This window comes from Panthera uncia, chromosome A2, assembly GCF_023721935.1.
Source record: "Panthera uncia isolate 11264 chromosome A2, Puncia_PCG_1.0, whole genome shotgun sequence".
Classification (NCBI taxonomy): domain Eukaryota; kingdom Metazoa; phylum Chordata; class Mammalia; order Carnivora; family Felidae; genus Panthera; species Panthera uncia.
Window position 1 is genome coordinate 7,600,584 of NC_064816.1, and position 5,885 is coordinate 7,606,468.

The 5,885-nt window shown below is 42.0% G+C and overlaps 1 long non-coding RNA gene across 1 annotated transcript in view; it reads right to left on the reverse strand.

Moving 5' to 3' along the window:
- Positions 1 to 633: 633 nt before the first annotated feature.
- LOC125928993 (uncharacterized) overlaps positions 634 to 5,885 on the reverse strand; it is an 8,327-nt gene continuing 3,075 nt past the window's right edge. Inside the window, exon 3 of the long non-coding RNA XR_007459786.1 lies at positions 634 to 5,850. This is a non-coding gene — a long non-coding RNA (uncharacterized LOC125928993). The remainder of the gene's footprint in view (positions 5,851 to 5,885) is intronic.

Genomic DNA, 5,885 nt, shown 5'->3' on the forward strand with positions numbered 1-5,885 from the left:
AGTCCTGAGAACTATCGGCCAAGATATTGGCATTGATACAAGTCATTAATTTTACTCCGATTTCTTCGGGTTTACCTGTATTCATTTGTTTGCATGCATGTATTAAGTTCCATACAATTTTATCACGTGTGTGGGTTTCCATCTCCACCACCACAGTCAAGATACAAACTGTTCTGGGGCGCCTGGGTGGCGCAGTCGGTTAAGCGTCCGACTTCAGCCAGGTCACGATCTCGCGGTCCGTGAGTTCGAGCCCCGCGTCAGGCTCTGGGCTGATGGCTCGGAGCCTGGAGCCTGTTTCCGATTCTGTGTCTCCCTCTCTCTCTGCCCCTCCCCCGTTCATGCTCTGTCTCTCTCTGTCCCAAAAATAAACAAAAAACGTTGAAAAAAAAAAAAAGATACAAACTGTTCCAACACCGCTACCATCCCTGGTACTGCCCTTTTAGAACCCCCCCTCCCTCCTTCTTCCAACTGCTCTTCTTCCCTGGGTCTTGAAAAAATGTTGCCATTTCAAAAATGTTATATAAGAATCAGATACATTGTAACCTTTTGAAATTGATGTTATTTTATTTGATTTTGGTACTCCGTATAATTTCCCAGAGACTCATTCATTCTGGTTGTTGCAGGAATCGATAGTTCACTCCCAAGGTGCCTGGATGGTTCAGTTGCTTGAGCATCCAACCCTTGGTTTGGGCTCAGGTCATGATCCTAGGGTCATGGGATTGAGCCTTGTTTTGGACTCTACACTGAGTGTGGAACCTGCTTAAGATTCTCTCTCTCCCTCTGTCTCTCTTAAATTAAAAAAAAAAAAAAGTTCAGGGGTGCCTGGGTGGCACAGTCGGTTGAGTGTCTGACTCTTAACCTCGGCTCAGGTCACGATCTCACAGTTTGTGAGTTCGAGCCCCACAATGGGCTCTGCACGGACGGCTGGAGCCTGCTTGGGATTAAGTCTCTCCTCTCTGCCCCTCACTCTAGTGCGCCCTCTCTCTCTCCAAATAAATAAATAAAATTAAAAAATTAAAATAGTTCACTCCCTTTTATTGCTGAGTAGTATTCTATAGTATGGATTGACCAAGGTCTGTTCAATCATTCACCTGTGTGAAGGACACCTGGGCTGGTTCCAGGTTTTGTCTGTTCCATACAAAGCTACTATGAACATTCACCCTCTCACCCACAGGTTTCTGTGCGAACATGTTTTCATTGCTTTAGGATAAACGCCAGGAGTGCAATTAACCGGGTCATGTGATAGTTGTCTGTGTCCTTCTTTCTGAAGCTGCCAAATTGTTTTCCAGAAAGGCTGCAGCATCTTACATGCCTGCCTGCAGAAGACGTATCAGCCACGTGTATGTTCCTCGTGTTTTTGAATGTATTCCAGTTTTTCCATGTCCTCGCCAGCATTTGGTGTTGTTAGTCATTTTCATTTTAGCCATTCTGTTAGCTGGTAGTGATTTCTCACTGTGGTGTTAATTTACATTTCCTTAAGGGGTAACGATATTGACTAAACACCTTTTCACGTGTTTATTTGCCATCTGTATATCCTCTATGGTGAAATGTCTATAAATATTTCAAACGTAGCTCAAATTTTATGTTATACACACACACACACACACACACACACACAACCTATCATGTGTACACATATGTAAAACTAAAACTCATATGTAAAACACATATGTAAAACTCTTGATGGAGGCCTGAACCGCAATAATTCCAAAAAGTTTAACAAAGTCAACTTAAAATAAAACATACTACAGCTAGAATAAAACACCAATAGGGGCACCTGGGTGGCTCAGTCGGTTGAGGGTTTGACTTTGGCTCGGGTCATGATCTCACGGTTCGTGAGTTCAAGCCCCACATCAGGCTCGCTGCTGCCAGCTCAGAGCCCGCATCAGATCCTCTGTCCTGTCTTTCTCTGCCCCCCTCACCTGTGTTCTCTTTCTCTCTCAAAAATAAATAAAACATTAAAAAAAAAAACAATAAAATTATGACAAATGTGGGTAGTTAGGTATCCACTGTTAGTGCCATGCTGGTTATTTCCTAAGTTCAGTGAAAACCTGGGCTGCCTGCTAAAAGAACTCTATTGCCCTGGGTTTGTATTTGGAAGGACTGTTTCCTGTTTTCTATACTACACATCTCACTGCTTGATCTGGGGAAATTGCTTTCTTGTGAGGCTTATTTTTCAGGGCAGTAGGATATGCTTGAGGAATAAATATGTTTCTTTAATAAATAAACAATTTCAGGGGCGCCTGAGTGGCTTAGTCGGTTAAGCGTCCGACTTTGGCTCAGGTCATGATCTCGCTGTTCATGAGTTCAAGCCCTGCGTCGGGGTCTGTGCTGACAGCTCAGAGCCTGGAGCCTACTTCGGATTCTGTCTCCCTCTCTCTCTGCTCCTCCCCAGCTCATGCTCTATCTCTGTCTCTCAAAAATAAATGTGAAAAAACTAAAAAAAAAAAAAAGCAATTTCATGTTCCAAGGGAGGTCCGAAGAGGTTACTGAAAAATTATTCACTTTACAATTGCAATTGAAGGAGATGCATTTTTACATTTTCACACACTGGACTTTGGTAAGCTTTGTAATTCAAGTCCTACAAGAGGGAGGTCCAGTTTTCTTGGCAACGGTTAATTTTATGTATCAACTTGGCAGGCCATGCCTTCTAGTTGTTTGGTAAAACACTAGCCTAGATGTTGCTGTGGAGGTATTATTTTGGTTGTAATTAACATTTAAAGCAGTCAACTTTGAGTAAAGTGGCTGTGACCCCAGACAATGTAGATGGGCCTCAATCAGTTGAAGGTCTTAAGAGTAAAGATTGAGGTTTCCCCAAGAAGAAATTCTCTTCGAGACTGTTGTATAGAAACCCTCCTTGAATTTCTAGCATGATGCCCTGTAGAATTCTGACTCAAGACCGCAACATCTACTCCTCCCTGAATTTCTGACTTGTTAGCCACATATGTATGTATATGTGTATATAGGTATATGCATACATATACGCTACCATAATATCATATACTATAATTTTGCGAAAGATTACCATTGGGGACTTAAAAAGATATTTGCACACCCATGTTTATAGCAGCATTACTTACAACAGACAAGGTGTGGAAGCAACCCAAGTGCCCGTCAACAGATGGATAATGTGATGTATACACGATAGATTAGATTTTGACTTGTCAGCCCCTACATTTATGTGAACCAAATCCTCCAAATAATTCTTACCCCCTTTCTCTGTCTCTGTTTTATACACACACACACACACACACACACACACACACACACAGGCATACCTTGGAGATGTTGTGGGTTCAGTTCCAGACCATTATAAGGTGAATATCGCAGTAAAGAAAGTCAAATGAATCCTGGGTTCTCCTCGTACATACAAAAGTATGTTTACACTATAGTGTGGTCTGTTAAGTGTGTAATAGCATCATGTCTAAAAAAAAACCAAAAACAATGTACAATGTACATACCTTAATTAATAAATACTTTATTGCAGTGGCTTAGTTGGTTAAGCGTCTGACTTCGGCTCAGGTCATGATCTCGAGGTTTGCGAGCTCGAGCCCCGTGTCAGGCTCTGTGCTGACAGCTCGGAGCCTGGAGCCTGCTTCAGATTCCGTGTCTTGCTCTCTCTTTGCCCCTCCCCTACTCATGCTCTCTCAAAAGTAAATAAACATTAAAATAAACAAATAAATAAATAAATAAATAAATACTTTATTGCTTGAAAATGCTATCATCTGAGCTTTCAGTGAATCATAATCATAGACCACAGAACAAATATAAAAATAACGAAAAAGTTTGAAATATTGTGAGTACCGAAATATATAACATAGAGACAGGAAGTGAGCAAATGCTGTAGGAAAAATTATGCTGATGGACTTGTTCAATGCAGGGTTGCCACAAGCCATCAGTTTATAAAAACGAAGTATTTACAAAGTGCAATAAAATGAGGTATGCCTGTCTGTGTTCATAACAAAAGCAAGAGAACAAATATATATGTACATATATACATGTATATGAACTATCCTCATCTCTGGAAAACTCTAACATATCTGCAGAGGCACGTGAAAAACGTCCACCTAATAAACGACAGATTCATAAAAATGTAGATGTGACCATGCAGACTCCAAGGTTGCTAAAACCCACTGGGAATTTTATTTTTGCCATACAGGGAGTGATGCTGCAAACATTTTCTCATTCTTTTTTTTAAGTTTTATTTTATTATTGTTTATTTAAGTAGGATTCACGCCCAGCGCGGAGCCCAATGTGGGGCTTGAATTCATGACCCTGAGATCAAGATCTCAGCTGAGATCAAGAGTCAGATGCAAAACTGACTGAGCCACCCTGGTGCCCCGCCCCCTCTCTTTTTTTGAAATCTATTTTAAAAAATATTTTATTTTTATTGTAATATTTATTTTTGGGAGAGCATAACTGGGGGAGGGGGGAGAGAGGGGGTCAGAGGATTCAACGAGGGCTCTGTGCTGACAGGCTGACAGCATTGAGACCGATGTGGGGCTTGAACTCACGAACTGTGATATCATGACCTGAGCCGAAGGTGGACGCTCAACCGACTGAGCCACCCAGGCACCCCAAAGATTTTATTTTTAAGTAATCTCTAGGCCCAACATGAGGCTCAAACCCACAACCTGAGATCAACTTTTGGTGTTGTAGGTTTCATGGGTTTGGGCAAACGTATAATGACATGTTATCCACCACTACAGTATCATACAAAGTAGTTCCACTGCCCTAAAAATCCTCTGTGCCCTCCTATTCATCCCTCCTTCCCCTGTAATCCCTCAGATCCAATGACCTTTTCACTGTTTCCAGTTTTTCCTTTTCCAGAATGTCACAGAGTTGGAATCATACAGTATGTAGGCTTTTCAAATTGACTTCTTTAATTTTAGAATATGCATTTGTGGTCCCTCCATGTCTTTTCATAGCCTGAGTACATTTCTTTTTAATGCTATTATCCCATTGTCTGGATGTCCCACAGTTTATTTATCTGGTAAAGGACATCTTGGTTGCTTCCAAGTTTGTTTGTTTTTTTAATTTTTAAATGTTTATTTGAGAGAGAGAGAGAGAGAGAGAGAGAGAGAGAGAGAATGAATGAGCGAGGGAGGGGCAGAGAGAGAGGGAGCCACAGAATCCCAAGCAGGCTCCAGGCTCCGAGCTGTCAGCACAGAGCCCGACGCGGGGCTCGAACCCACTAACCAGGAGATCGTGACCTGAGATGAAGTTGGACACTTAACTGACTGAGCCACCCAGGTGTCCTGGTTGCTTCTAAATTTTGATAGCTATGAATAAAGTCACTATAAACATTTATATGCAGGTTTTCGTGCGGACCTAAGTTCTCAGCTCCTTGGAGTAATTATCAAGGTATGCAAACGCTGGGTCATATGGAAGACTATGTTTAGTTTTATAAGAAACTGCCAAACCGTCTCCCCAAGTGTCTGCGCTCTTTTCCATTTATACGAACAGTGAAACAGAGTTCCTGTTGTTCCACATCCTCACCAGCATCTGGCGTTTTCCAAGTTGGACTTACACTATTCTAATAAGTGTACAGTCGTATGTCACTGTTGCTTTAATTTGCAATACCCTGAACATCTTTTCATATGCTTATTTACCACCTATAGATCTTTGGTGAGGTGTCTGTCCAGGCTTATCCATTTTTTAGTTGGGTTGTTCATTTTTTTTTAAATTGCTTTTTATTTGTTTTTGAGAGAGAGAGCGAGCGAGCATGTGTGCAATTGGGGGAGGGGCAGAGAGAGAGGGAGACACAGAATCCGAAGCAGGCTCCAGGCTCTGAGCTGTCAGCCCAGAGCCCAACGCGGGGCTCGAACTCACGGACCGTGAGATTGTGACCTGAGCTGAAGTCGGATGCTTAACCGACTGAGCCA